Source organism: Bombina bombina, chromosome 6 (genome assembly GCF_027579735.1).
Source record: "Bombina bombina isolate aBomBom1 chromosome 6, aBomBom1.pri, whole genome shotgun sequence".
Classification (NCBI taxonomy): Eukaryota; Metazoa; Chordata; class Amphibia; order Anura; family Bombinatoridae; genus Bombina; species Bombina bombina.
In genome coordinates, this window is record NC_069504.1 from 154,286,144 (window position 1) to 154,302,380 (window position 16,237).

At 38.3% G+C, this 16,237-nt stretch overlaps 1 protein-coding gene across 1 annotated transcript in view; it reads right to left on the reverse strand.

Moving 5' to 3' along the window:
* PLXNB2 (plexin B2) overlaps positions 1-16,237 on the reverse strand; it is a gene marked incomplete in the record, with an annotated part of 627,297 nt that overhangs the window by 431,083 nt on the left and 179,977 nt on the right.

Below are 16,237 nucleotides of genomic sequence, written 5' to 3' on the forward strand. Positions count from 1 at the left end.
TGCGCGGCCATGCAGGCGCTATTAGAATCACTGATGCTCTCTCCTGTTTGATTTTGGCAATCAATCGAGGAAGCAGCGGGAAGGGTGGAAACACATAAGCCATCCTGAAGTTCCAAGGTGCTGTCAAAGCATCTATCAGAACCGCTCCCGGATCCCTGGATCTGGATCCGTAGCGAGGAAGTTTGGCGTTCTGGCGAGACGCCATGAGATCTATCTCTGGTTTGCCCCAACGTCGAAGTATTTGGGCAAAGACCTCCGGATGAAGTTCCCACTCCCCCGGATGAAGAGTCTGGCGACTCAAGAAATCCGCCTCCCAGTTCTCCACTCCCGGGATGTGGATTGCTGACAGGTGGCAAGAGTGAGACTCTGCCCAGCGAATTATCTTTGATACTTCTATCATTGCTAGGGAGCTTCTTGTCCCTCCCTGATGGTTGATGTAAGCTACAGTCGTGATGTTGTCCGACTGAAACCTGATGAACCCCCGAGTCTTTAACTGGGGCCAAGCTAGAAGGGCATTGAGAACTGCTCTCAATTCCAGAATGTTTATTGGCAGGAGACTTTCCTCCTGACTCCATTGTCCCTGAGCCTTCAGAGAATTCCAGACAGCGCCCCAACCTAGAAGGCTGGCGTCTGTTGTTACAATTGTCCAGTCCGGCCTGCTGAAAGGCATCCCCCTGGACAGATGTGGCCGAGAAAGCCACCATAGAAGAGAGTTTCTGGTCTCTTGATCCAGATTCAGAGTGGGGGACAAATCTGAGTAGTCCCCATTCCACTGACTCAGCATGCACAATTGCAGCGGTCTGAGATGTAGGCGTGCAAAGGGAACTATGTCCATTGCTGCTACCATTAAGCCGATCACCTCCATGCATTGAGCTACTGACGGGAGTTGAATGGAATGAAGGACACGGCATGCATTTAGAAGCTTTGTTAATCTGTCTTCTGTCAGATAAATCTTCATTTCTACGGAATCTATAAGAGTCCCCAAAAATGGAACCCTTGTGAGAGGCAAGAGAGAACTCTTCTTTTCGTTCACTTTCCATCCATGCGACCTTAGAAATGCCAGAACTAACTCTGTATGAGACTTGGCAGTTTGAAAGCTTGAAGCTTGTATCAGAATGTCGTCTAGGTACGGAGCTACCGAAATTCCTCGCGGTCTCAGAACCGCCAGAAGGGCACCCAGAACCTTTGTGAAGATTCTTGGAGCCGTAGCCAATCCGAATGGAAGAGCTACAAACTGGTAATGCCTGTCTAAGAAGGCAAACCTTAGATACCGGTAATGATCTTTGTGAATCGGTATGTGAAGGTAAGCATCCTTTAAATCCACTGTGGTCATGTACTGACCCTTTTGGATCATGGGTAAGATTGTCCGAATAGTTTCCATTTTGAACGATGGAACTCTTAGGAATTTGTTTAGGATCTTTAAATCCAAGATTGGCCTGAAAGTTCCCTCTTTTTTGGGAATCACAAACAGGTTTGAGTAAAACCCTTGTCCTTGTTCCGACCGCGGAACCGGATGGATCACTCCCATTAATAATAGATCTTGTACACAGCGTAGAAACGCGTCTTTCTTTATTTGGTTTGTTGACAACCTTGACAGATGAAATCTCCCTCGTGGGGGAGATAATTTGAAGTCTAGAAGGTATCCCTGAGATATGATCTCTAGCGCCCAGGGATCCTGGACATCTCTTGCCCAAGCCTGGGCGAAGAGAGAGAGTCTGCCCCCCACTAGATCCGGTCCCGGATCGGGGGCCCTCGGTTCATGCTGTCTTAGGGGCAGCAGCAGGTTTTCTGGCCTGCTTGCCCTTATTCCAGGACTGGTTAGGTTTCCAGCCTTGTCTGTAACGAGCAACAGCTCCTTCCTGTTTTGGTGCAGTGGAAGTTGATGCTGCACCTGCTTTGAAATTCCGAAAGGGACGAAAATTAGACTGTCTAGCCTTAGCTTTGGCTTTGTCTTGAGGTAGAGCGTGGCCCTTACCTCCTGTAATGTCAGCGATAATTTCTTTCAAACCGGGCCCAAATAAAGTTTGCCCCTTGAAAGGTATATTAAGTAATTTGGACTTAGAAGTTACATCAGCCGACCAGGATTTTAGCCACAGCGCCCTACGTGCCTGAATGGCGAATCCTGAATTCTTAGCCGTAAGTTTGGTTAAATGTACTACGGCCTCCGAAACGAATGAATTAGCTAGTTTAAGGACTCTAAGCCTGTCCGTAATGTCGTCCAGCGTAGCGGAACTAAGGTTCTCTTCCAGAGACTCAATCCAAAATGCTGCCGCAGCCGTAATCGGCGCGATGCATGCAAGGGGTTGCAATATCAAACCTTGTTGAACAAACATTTTCTTAAGGTAACCCTCTAATTTTTTATCCATAGGATCTGAAAAAGCACAGCTATCCTCCACCGGGATAGTGGTGCGCTTAGCTAAAGTAGAAACTGCTCCCTCCACCTTAGGGACCGTTTGCCATAAGTCCCGTGTGGTGGCGTCTATTGGAAACATCTTTCTAAATATTGGAGGGGGTGAGAACGGCACACCGGGTCTATCCCACTCCTTAGTAACAATTTCAGTTAATCTCTTAGGTATAGGAAAAACGTCAGTACTCGCCGGTACCCGCAAAGTATTTATCCAACCTACACATTTTCTCTGGTATTGCAACAGTGTTACAATCGTTAAGAGCCGCTAAGACCTCCCCTAGTAATACACGGAGGTTTTCCAATTTAAATTTAAAATTTGAAATATCTGAATCCAATCTGCTTGGATCAGAACCGTCACCTACAGAATGAAGCTCTCCGTCCTCATGCTCTGCAAGCTGTGACGCAGTATCAGACATGGCCCTAGAATTATCAGCGCACTCTGTTCTCACCCCAGAGTGATCACGCTTGCCTCTTAGTTCTGGTAACTTAGCCAAAACTTCAGTCATAACAGTAGCCATATCTTGTAATGTTATCTGTAATGGCTGCCCAGATGTACTAGGCGCCATAATATCACGCACCTCCGGGCGGGAGACGCAGGTACTGACACGTGAGGCGAGTTAGACGGCATAACTCTCCCCTCGCTGTTTGGTGAAATTTGTTCAATTTGTACAGATTGGCTTTTATTTAAAGTAGCATCAATACAGTTAGTACATAAATTTCTATTGGGCTCCACCTTGGCATTGGAACAAATGACACAGGTATCTTCCTCTGAATCAGACATGTTTAACACACTAGCAATAAACATGCAACTTGGTTACAATCTTATTTAACAAAAACGTACTGTGCCTCAAAGAAGCACTAAACGATTAAATGATTAAATGACAGTTGAAATAATGAACTGAAAAACAGTTATAGCATCACTCCTTAAAAACAACATAACTTGTTAGCAAAGGTTTGTTCCCATTAGTAAAGCAATACTAATTAAATTTTAAACATAAAAATCACAGAGCAACGTTTTAAAACACAGTCACTATATAAATCTCACAGCTCTGCTGAGAGAATCTACTTCCCTTCAAAGAAGTTTGAAGACCCCTGAGTTCTGTTAGAGATGAACCGGATCATGCAGAAAATATAAGTGTAACTGACTGGAAATTTTTGATGCGTAGCAAAGAGCGCCAAAAACGGCCCCTCCCCCTCACACACAGCAGTGAGAGAGAAACGAAACTGTCATAATCAAAACAAGCAAACTGCCAAGTGGAAAAATAATGCCCAAATATTTATTCACTCAGTACCTCAGAAATGCAAACGATTCTACATTCCAGCAAAAACGTTTAACATGAATTAAATACCTATTAAAAGGTGTAATGTATTTTTACAGAGTAATTCCGGTGAAATACCATCCCCAGAACACTGAAGTGTAGAGTATACATACATGTCATTATAACGGTATAGCAGGATTTTCTCATCAATTCCATTCAGAAAATAAAAACTGCTACATACCTCAATGCAGATTCAACTGCCCGCTGTCCCCTGATCTGAAGCTTTTACCTCCCTCAGATGGCCGAGAAACAGCAATATGATCTTAACTACTCCGGTTAAAATCATAAGAAAAACTCTGGTAGATTCTTCTTCAAACTCTGCCAGAGAAGTAATAACACGCTCCGGTGCTATTGTAAAATAACAAACTTTTGATTGAAGTTATAAAAACTAAGTATAATCACCATAGTCCTCTCACACCTCCTATCTAGTCTTTGGGTGCAAGAGAATGACTGGAGGTGACGTAGAGGGGAGGAGCTATATAGCAACTCTGCTGGGTGAATCCTCTTGCACTTCCTGTAGGGGAGCAGATAATATCCCAGAAGTAATGATGACCCGTGGACTGATCACACATAACAGAAGAAAGCTAATTTTCATACATTTTTACTCTGCAGTTGGTAAAAAAAGCAATTGTAAACACATTAAGGGAAAAACTATTTTACAGTATACTGTCCCTTAAGGATATCTAAAAAATGAAGCAAAATAAATAATAGAAGTAAATTGTAATGTTGTTCAAATTTGTATTCTCTTTCTGAATCATGAAAGAAAGATTTGGGGTTTAGTGGTCCTTTAACTCCTGCAAAGGGAACAGCAGTGCTCTGTGGCTCCCTATTGGAAACTGCCGCTGATCCAATCAGCAGGACAACTACATTTTCAACTATTATGTATAGTTAAAATATCTTGCAATGCAATATTGTCCACTTTTACTATAATCAAATTGTAATTTTTTTTTTTTCAGTTCCTGCATGTGCATACATACACCAGACACACGTACATTTATATACGCTGAGAGAAGAGCCTTTACAAAGGGTATGCGGTATGCCCCTTGACTGTAAAATAATTAACATTATCTTAGGGAGAAAGAAACAAAAACAAAACAACAGCACTGTAACTTGCAACCTCAATTTAAAAAAAAATTATTATGCCACTTTAAATGCTAATAAAAGTGATGTATTATAATGCATGTATATGTTTTGTGTAACTTATTTTTGTGTACCCATAGAATCTTGCACAACAAAATGGTTTAAAAGCATTTAGAACTGTAACTTTTTTTTTTAACAGTTTGCAGGGTTTTACCAATCAAAAGCAGTCTAGCAATACAATTTCATATAAGAGAGAACATTTCAAAATCTACTACCATTACTTATCCCTCTAAGAACAAATCTGAGTGATATGTTGTGTTCAGCCAATAATCATTAGTAGGGAATACACAACTAAAACCGTCATAATAGCATCAATTGATGGATGCAAAATTTGCACTTAGAATTCCCCCTGTAGCCTTTGCTCCCAGTTTAATAAGAGTGGAACATTTAACCTTAGTATTATTCTAGTAGTTATAAACATGAGCAAATCTGACTCCGTTTGTCCAGTCTATTTACTTAAAGGTACAGTAAACACCTTGTGATTTTATAAAATATTTATTTATGCATAAACAACTTTGTACTATATTTTCATTATTCATTCATTCATTCATTTTCATGTAATTTAGTTCTGAAAATTGAGAAACTTTCTAATTCTCAGAACATGAAATGCACCCTGCTGACCTTTCAAGGCTAAGTCTGCTAGACATCTGTCCCTAATTTGCTTTAACTGATAAAAAGTGCAAATAAATGCATTTTATACTAACTTTATGACCGTGGCTACCCTGGTAGTCTGCTTACTAAAGCCCAGATTGGCTCCTCCAAATAAGGCAAATCATAGGTGGAGTTTGGCTATTGATAAATAATTGCTGTAAAAAGGATGCTAATTTGTTTTAAAAACTTTAAGATCTGGTTGATATGTTATTCTTTAGCAATACAACAGAAATGTCTTGTTATTAAAAGGTGTTTACGGTCCCATTAATACTAAACCAACTCTTGAAGTTTTACAATATCATGCTAGATAAAACTTCCCATAGAGACCACAGCCTCCTTGTAGGGCTGTTACAGGAAGTAATGGACACCACAAATAAAGTTTAAAAAATATATAAAAAGGTAAAATCTATGTAAATAGATGATTAATATATATTGCAATGATTTCTATTAAGTTTATAGCACTGCTTAGTGCTTTTTTTCTTTTTACTATTCAGGTTATTGACAGGCAAAGTAAACACAGCCAGCAGAAGAAATTACACTACCGGTGGGGTGTAGAAGAGATAGTGTTCTTGATGTGAAACAGAGACTCCTAACATTACAATACAAGGTATAAAAAAAAAAAGTCAACGATTTTGTGTGATTTCTCTTCATGCTGGTGAGGCTTTGAATATCAGGTCAGAAGTATTAAGCTTTGGTTTACAGACAAATTTAAGATGTATGTACACCAAGTAGCTTCAAAAGCACAAAACTAGCTATTTCATATACACAAATAAATCTGAAAAGGCAATTTCTCATGTATTTCATACTCTTCATCTGATATAATTCTTTGGAAATACATGATGGCAGTTTACTGTCCCTTTAATTATCCCTTTAAAGATATTTGCTCGACATTTTGTTTCAAGAAAAAGCTATTCTCAACATGTCTGAAAAGTGCTCTTTTATATGTTTATTGGCACACTGTATTTTTTTGGTACTATTAAATATGTGGCATGCAATTCAGCCTTTCCAGGGGGTAGAGTTTTTAGAGAGGCAAGATGTGTGGCCTAACAGTACAGACACGTGCCAAACACAACATCACAGTCTATCATCTGTGCAGAAATACTATCAGGTTGTAAACCCTGTGCATAGCACGCTATGCTTAGAAATGTAAACCAAATGCTTTTATGGAGTTATTTAACTCAAAAAGAAATTATCCATAAATGTTATTAAATAATAAATCTGACATTTAATATATATTTATAATACAGTGGGACCTCGGTTTACGAATTTAATGTGTTCTCCGGGACGTTTCGTATTGCGAAAAATTCGTAAACCGAAACACGGTTTCCCATAGGAATGCATTGAAAACCAATTAATGCGTTCCGGAGGTGAGAAAAAAGGCTCCAAAACCTGCTGCAAAAGGCGCCAAATGGTTCCAAATGGCTCCAAAAGGCTCCACAACTTGCTGCAAATGGCTCCAAAAGGCTCAGCAACTTGCTCCAAATGGCTCCAAAACCGGGACACTTGTTTCGTATTGCGAAAAAAATTCGTAAACCGAAACACGGTTTCCCATAGGAATGCATTGAAAACCGATTAATTTGTTCGTATTGCGAAAAAAATTCGTAAACCGAGGAATTTTTTTCCCAGAATTTTCATTCGTAAACCGAAATTTCGTTTACCGAGTCGTTCGTTAACCGAGGTCCCACTGTATATTGTTTTTTGTTGTAAAAAAATTATTTTTTGTCTCACACTCTAGATAATCTGGAAGTAAAATTCTGTGATAGAAACGTAGTCAAATGCTAAAAATTGACAACATTGGCTACATACTACACCAAATACTTAGATCAGTGCATAAACTCATTTACACTTAGCCCTGAGTGGACACAAGGAAGAAAACAAGATAAACATATTCAGCCATTCAAGAAGTCACTTTAGTAATTATGTGCTAAACTTTGTAGTTTTAAAAGCTTATAAAGCATTTTATTGTTGTATCCATATAATGTTTTAATGCAGTACATCAAGAGACAGTTTGTATCATGTATATGCCAAAATCACTAAACAAGTTAAAATAACATTTGTAAACCGTTTACAAATAAAAAACATTTTTAAATGCCATCAACAACAAATTAAAAAATACATGATTGTCCCTTATCAAAACAAGAGTTTAATGTGCCTTTAAGAGGGGCATGAAGCTGAATTTTTAAGAGAGTTTTCAATTTACTTTGTTCTTTTGAAATCCTTTGTTGTATTGCTGCCTACCTAGGTATACTATTTGTCACTGGGAGCTAGCTGGTTATTGGTGACTACACACATATGCCTCTTTTTCCTTGGCTGACCCGATTCGGCTAGGTACCAGTCATGTATTGCTGCTCTTACACACACTTTTATGCTCCTTTAAGATCTCTCAGTCCAGTGTATATGTACAACAAATCAAGAAAGATCAAGACGAATCAAAAGAAAATGTATGTTCTCCAGATCTGACAAAGCCCTAGTGTTAGACCAGAAAGGGGAGGGGCGAAACGCGTCATGTCTGACGCTACTAAGACCGGCAATTGTCAAACAAGCTAATCCGCTGTACTTTGGTTCCAGAGGTATTTGTTCACCACTTGTCTAGAGTATTCCTGGAGGTGTATATGCTGGTTGCGGCATTGACACAGAGTTACCTGCCTGTGTCTCTGAATTACAGTCACAGCCGCTGCATTCGCTGGGGGATCCTCTGCTAAGTGTTGACTTAAGACCCTGCTACACATGACCCAGGAACTCTGACACTACAATGTGGTGAGGCATTTGAAACTAATGCTGTCTCCGGATATATCTGCAGTACACTAACGTATTTTCACCACAACATCTTTCCTTGAGGATTCTCATTGGAGCGTGTTTGTACACCAAGTGATTTGGCAATTATTGATCTGCTTTGTGAGGTAGTATTACCTAAGAAGCTGCATGCATTGCCTGCTTTCCTACTTTAATTTACGTGGGGAGTATGGAACTGTGCATTGAACTCTGTACTATAGGGCTTGAGCGTGTGTGAACACTTATGTGCTTGTATTTAACCCTGTAATTGCTCCTTGAATTTGGGGCATATTTATCAAGCTCCGTATGGAGTTTGATGCCCCGTGTTTCAGGCTCGCCAGAAACACAAGGTATGGAGCAGCGGTCTAAAGACCGCTGCTCCATAACCTGTCCACCTGCTGAGGCAGCGGAAAGACATCGCTGAAAATCAACCCGATCCAATAGAATCGGGTTGATTGACACACCCTGCTAGCGGCTGATTGGCCGCAAATCTACAGGGGGTGGTATTGCACCAGCAGTTCACAAGAACTGCTTGTGCAATGATAAATGCCGACAGTGTATGCTGTCAGCATTTATTGATGTGTGGCAGACATGATTCGCAATATCGGATCATGTCCGCTCGCACAATAATAAATAGGCCTCAATATCTCTGTTTTCCAGGCCTCAATAGCTCCGTTTGATGTTTTTATGTGGTTTTTTCTTTCTTTTTTCAATTTTGGTTTAGTTTTGTGTTTCGGACACCAGTGAAGGGATGTAAATAAATATTTTTTTCTTAACTTGGACTTGAGTGCTGCCTAGTCATTCTTGAATATTCACATATATATAGTGACTATTTTTCTCTTTCTAATAATTTATTATTTTTAAAAAATCAGCTTTATTGTAAAGTTTAATGAATGAAAGTGTCCCTGTTTTTAAGAGCATTTTTAGATACACTTATTCATTACACTTTACAATAACTTTAATGATTTTCTCAGTGCTAGAGATCATTATATTGACTTATCACTATGCTGTAAATATAGATAATATTTAAGATTAGCATATTAATGTTTTACTATACTCCTGTCCAAGAGTTCAAATGCTATAAATAACAGTTCTCATATCTATAGTGATATAGTCTAAAATAAATCTGCTCTATAAAGAAGAGCATGAAATATATCATACAAGCTTGAATTGTTGGCATGTCTTTAGTGAAATTGAGTGATACCGGCTAATTATTACATAAGCTTCATTTACTTCTGACCCATATGGATCAAACACTTAATTTAATTGTAACCCTGTCTAGCAGCCAACGAGTTAAATCTAACAGTTTGATACACATGAGAGACAGATAACATTAATGAGCCAGAGCGAGGGTGTGTGCATAGAGATAGACCAGAAGTTTAATTGCCTAAATGCATGTGGATAATATCTGATCATATTAATGCAAAACCCTTTATTACTAAATCAATAATATGGATAATAAAAACCCTGGTGACATTTTTCTATAAAAAAAAGTGAATCATCTAACAAAGTCATTAATTTAAATTAAAAAAAAAAAACTGCTGACCTGGATCAATGCAAGGGAAATGTAACCTGTGTGAGTTGTACAACAGACTTTTTTTTAGAGCAGGAATGCCCATACTTTAGGGAGACAATGGTCTACTCTCTTAATAAAGTTTGCCAGTGTGATTTGCTTGTGCACACGCTAAGCATTAGAACACCTGTGCTTGTACACACCAACTGGTCTTCACCTTCTTTATTTATGGTGACTGTACTGGTGAAAGACACTTTTACATTTCTTTTAAAGGGACAATAAACTGTTTATAATGAGGCATTTTATATTATAATCTCAAAGTAAAACAATTTTGCAATATACTTTTATTATTTATTCCGCTCTCTTTCCTGTAAATTGTTTATTTTCCAGTCCTGAAAACTGAAAGAGCACATGGCAGGGCTCACACGCCAAACCTTTCCTCATACGTCTCTGAAGTTGCCGTTTGTAATCTGATCCTTTCTGCTGAAGCCAAACATGAAAGATTTTGTTAACATAATGAAAGTGGAAAGCCCTCTTGTCTGCAGACACAAGCTGGTTTGGTTCTGCCAAATAAGGAAACTGGTGGGTAGAGTTTGACCCTTAAAAACAATTACAGCAAACAAGGTGTCAATTTATTCTAATAACATTAAAGGACCACTTAATGCAGTAGAATTACATAATTAACAAGTACATAATAAAAAGACAATGCAATAGGACTTACTCTGAATTTCAAATAAGCAGCCCAGAAGCAGAACTTTTTTCATTTTCTGCGATGAGTTTTTTTTAAGTAAAAAAATTCCTGCAGTGTCTCTGAGGAGCCGGTGTTGCTGCGTTTTTTGCCCTTACTCGGTGTGCATGAGGACAGGTTCATGTACAGTCTCGCTGTCTGCTGTACGTTCCCACAGGAACCTGCTCTACTGTACTGCTGGGGTCTATATGCTTATTTTGGAGGGGCTGCAGTTCCATGCTTATACTGCTGATGTATACTATATGCTTCCTAAAGGACATACACATATATATATATATATATATATATATATATATATATATATATATATATATATATATATATATATACACACACACATACATATATATACACACATTTATTAAAGAACAAAAAAAAAATCTGGCTCTTAAGTATTTTGGTTGGCTCCTAGACTTAAAGGGGCAGTCTAGTCCAAAACAAACTTTAATTATTCAGATAGGGCATGTGATTTTAAACAATTTTCCAATTTACTTTTTATCACCAATTTTGCTTTGTTCTCTTGGTATTCTTAGTTGAAAGCTAAATCTAGGAGCTTCATATCCTAAGCCCTTGAAGGCCGCCTCTTAGCTCAGGGCATTTTGACAGTTTTTCACCACTAGAGGGTGTTAGTTCATGTGTGTCATATAGATAACACTGTGCTCATGCACGTGGAGTTCCTAGGAGCCAGCACTGATTGGGTAAAATGCAAGTCTGCCAAAAGAACTGAAATAAGGGGCAGTTTGCAGAGGCTTAGATACAAGATAATTACAGAGGTAAAAAGTATAATAATAGAACAGTGTTGGTTATGCAAAACTGGGGAATGAGTAATAAAGGGATTATCTATCTTTTAAAACAAATATTCTGGTGTAGACTGTCCCTTTAAAATAAATTTGTTAAGCCCTGACTTACCTTTTCTGCAATATGCTTTTACCCTGTACCACACTGGGGTTTAGGAAGGGGGAGGAAATTGACACATACATATATACACACACACATTTATTAAAGCAGTGATTTTCAAAAAATTTTTTGCCGTGGCACACTTTTTTACATTAAAAGATCCAGCGGCACACCACCATCCCAAAATTTTACAAAATCACACATTGTAGCCTAATACAGTATATATTATACATCATAATGATTGTCTGTGAATGAATGTCAATATGTCATGGTTGTAAATGATGCCTGTCTGTCTGCCTGATGAGCCTGTCACATCAAAACAAGCAAAATTTAAAAAATATGTCACACTGTTCTCAGTCTGCCGCGGCACACCTGAGGATCTCTCACACTGGTTGAAAAACACTGTATTAAAGAACAAAAACAAAATCTGGATCCTAAGTATATTGGTTGCCTCCTAAACTTAAAATACATTTGTTAAGCCCTGACTTACCTTTTCTGCAATGTGTTGTTACCCTGTACTGCACTGGAGATCAGGAAGGGGGAGGAAATTCAAGAGAGAGGAACATAGTTAATATTTACAATGAGAGAGAACGGAACAGTGACATCTGCAGGCAGAAATGAAAAGTGCAGGCAAAAAAAATATTTTAACTGCCACAGCCGTTTGTTTCTGCAGACACGGTACATTTTCTGCGATGAGATCGTACAGTGTTCTGCCTTGGGGATAAGCAGTAGATATTTTTTCTGACAAATTTATTTTCTGTACCTTTTTTTCCGGCCTCCTTTATCATGTGACAGACATCAGCCAATCACAGACTAGTATACTTATACCCCTATGTCACAGGGCCTGTGAGCTTGTGCACATGCTCAGTAGGATTTTGTTCCCCAGAAAGTGTGTATATAATAATTAGAAAAAGTGTCTTAAAACTGCACGCTCTTTCTGAATCATAAAAGTTTATTTTGACTGTAGTGTCCCTTTAAGAGTCTGTAAATATAATATTTTTCTACAGTCTTTCACTAGGTTAACAACAGCAAAGTGATAACTGTCCCTTTAACCTGAGTACATACTATCATTACTGGGGAAATTGGAAATCACATTTCACTCTTGTGATCCTCCAATCAGCATTGAGGAGATCAAAATCAACTTGTAGATCTAAGTATACACATTATATGGAAGTAGTCTGGCAAGATGTTATAGCGCATAAGCAAAGTATAATAAATTATAATTATTTCAATTAGTTTGTTGATTTAATAAAATGTAAAACCATTTTAACATCTCTTCACCAACGTAACAAATCTTTAGCACAGAATAACAATGAAAAAATAGCAATTTTCAAATGCTAATTGCAGCATTATAATATCAATTGTATAAACACATGCATTTCATCTTTTCTCATAACCAGTTTCTGTAGCCAATTCATGTTCAGACAAAAAAAAAAAAACTTTAACACAACACTTAGAAGACCATTAGTTATAATTTTGCTTCATTCCACCAAAAATTTACATTTCTTTGTGTGAAGTTTAATTTGCCAGATGTCCGCTTTAAAACATTGCAAGCTAAAATTCTATTTACATATTTAAACATTGAGCATTCACCCTTCTACTGACATTGTGTCATTAGATCGTATAATGCAGTGGTCGCCCCATTTATAGTCTTTCTATAGATAAATACAATAAACAAAATTACAGGTCACAAAGCTAAAAGCCTATAATTAGAAATCATTAAAGGGACAGTCTACACCAGAATTTTTATTGTTTTAAAATATAGATAATCCCTTTATTACTCATTCCCCAGTTTTGCATAACCAACACCGTTATAATAATATACTTTTCTACCTCTGTAATTACCTTTTATCTAAGCCTCTGCAGACTGCCCCCTTATTTCAGTTCTTTTGACAGATTTGCATTTTAGCCAATCAGTGCTAACTCCTAGGTAACTCCACGGGCGTGACCACAATGTTATCTCTATATGGCACACATTAAATGATGCCCTCTAGTTGTGAAAAACTGTCAAAATGCATTTAGATAAGAGGCGGCCTTCAAGGGTTAAGAAATTAGCCTATGAGCCTACCTAGATTTAGTTTTCAACTAAGAATACAAAAAGAGCAAATTTGATGATAAAAATAAATTGGAAAGTTGTTTAAAATGACATGCCCTATCTGAATCATGAAAGTTAAGTTTTAACTACATTGTCCCTTTAAACAATCTAAGTAACTACACCATCTCTTCATATAATGCACATCAACTCCCAAGACAAATAAAATACCTTGGTATGGAAAGGTTTTCATAGATAGATAGATAGATATTTATTTATATTAACTTGTTCTTAAAAATATAGTGTTTTGTAGCATAACAGAATGACGAAACTGGAGAAGCTGGTAAGCTGATGGTAATGTGGCTAGGATTCTAATGAACTGCTTTTCCAATTAGTGTAAAGTCTTATTTATTAAAAGGACGGTCTAATCAAAATTAAACTTTCATGATTCAGATAGGGCATGCAATTTTAAACAACTTTCCAATTTACTTTTATCAAATTTGCTTTGTTCTCTTGGTATTCTTTGATAAAGCTAAACCTAGGTAGGCTTATATGCTAATCTCTAAGCCCTTGGAAGGCCATCTCTTATTTCAGAGCATTTCAACAGGTTTTCACAGTTAGACATTGCTAGTTCATTTGTGCCATATAGGTAACATTGCGCTCACTCCCGTAGATTTATTTAGTCGGCACTGATTGGCTAAAATGCAAGTTTATCAAAAAAAGCTGAAATAAGGGGGCAGTCTGCAGAGGCTTAGATACAAGGCAATCACAGAGGTAAAAAGTGTATTAATATAACTGTGTTGGTTATGCAAAACTGGGGAATGTGGAATAAAGGAATTATCTATCTTTTTAAACAAACATTTTAAAGTAGACTGTCCCTTTAAAGGGATACAAAAGTCAAAAATACATTTTCATAATTCAGAGAACATGCAATTTTATTTAAATTTGCTCCTATTAAATGTTGTTCACTTGGTATCCTTTGTTGAAAAGCATGCTCAAGTAAGGTGCACGAGAAACAACGCACTACTGGGAACTATTTTGTGAATAGTGAATACACATGTTTCTTGTCATTGGCTCACCAGATGTGCATTGCTGCTCTGGAACTGAGTAACTGTTTTAACTTATTTGCTAGAATCAACCACATATTAAAGCAACAATATGTCCTTATAAGTGCGATTATATTCTGAAGAGGAGGTATAAATAGAATAAAAAAGACACAAGTGAAGCAATCGCAGCAGGAAAATACTTTCCACTAAGCAAGTACTGAAATCAGAAATTCCTCGGCTTTTGTGAGTATAAACAAGCTCTGGCATTAAAGGGATATTAAACAATGTGCCTTCTGTAAAAAAACAAATATGTTAAATTAAAGTAAACTTAAAAAGAAACAGATTGTGTAAAAAAACAGCAAAACAAACTTTTGTTTTTTTTGTTTTTGCATAATGAGCACTTAGAAATTCTCAGTGTAGCCACTGCCCTCAGTGTGATATGGGAGCTGACATCTTTGAAACTTATGTTATATTCTGACTGATCTAGGCCTGAGCAAGTCTGACTCCCTGTTATCTAGTCCAGTGTTTTTCAACCAGTGTGCCGTGGCACACTAGTGTGCCGTGAGAGGTCCTCAGGTGTGCCACGGCAGACTGACAACAGTGTGACATATTTTTTAAACTTTGCTTGTTTTTTACTCCCAGTGCAGGGGTAGTTTGTAGGAGGCATGGCATAACAGCACAATACATACAGGGAGTGCAGAATTATTAGGCAAATGAGTATTTTGACCACATCATCCTCTTTATGCATGTTGTCTTACTCCAAGCTGTATAGGCTCGAAAGCCTACTACCAATTAAGCATATTAGGTGATGTGCATCTCTGTAATGAGAAGGGGTGTGGTCTAATTACATCAACACCCTATATCAGGTGTGCATAATTATTAGGCAACTTCCTTTCCTTTGGAAAAATGGGTCAAAAGAAGGACTTGACAGGCTCAGAAAAGTAAAAAATAGTGAGATATCTTGCAGAGGGATGCAGCACTCTTAAAATTGCAAAGCTTCTGAAGCGTGATCATCGAACAATCAAGCGTTTCATTCAAAATAGTCAACAGGGTCGCAAGAAGCGTGTGGAAAAACCAAGGCGCAAAATAACTGCCCATGAACTGAGAAAAGTCAAGCGTGCAGCTGCCAAGATGCCACTTGCCACCAGTTTGGCCATATTTCAGAGCTGCAACATCACTGGAGTGCCCAAAAGCACAAGGTGTGCAATACTCAGAGACATGGCCAAGGTAAGAAAGGCTGAAAGACGACCACCACTGAACAAGACACACAAGCTGAAACGTCAAGACTGGGCCAAGAAATATCTCAAGACTGATTTTTCTAAGGTTTTATGGACTGATGAAATGAGAGTGAGTCTTGATGGGCCAGATGGATGGGCCCGTGGCTGGATTGGTAAAGGGCAGAGAGCTCCAGTCCAACTCAGACGCCAGCAAGGTGGAGGTGGAGTACTGGTTTGGGCTGGTATCATCAAAGATGAGCTTGTGGGGCCTTTTCGGGTTGAGGATGGAGTCAAGCTCAACTCCCAGTCCTACTGCCAGTTTCTGGAAGACACCTTCTTCAAGCAGTGGTACAGGAAGAAGTCTGCATCCTTCAAGAAAAACATGATTTTCATGCAGGACAATGCTCCATCACATGCGTCCAAGTGCTCCACAGCGTGGCTGGCAAGAAAGGGTATAAAAGAAGAAAATCTAATGACATGGCCTCCTTGTTCACC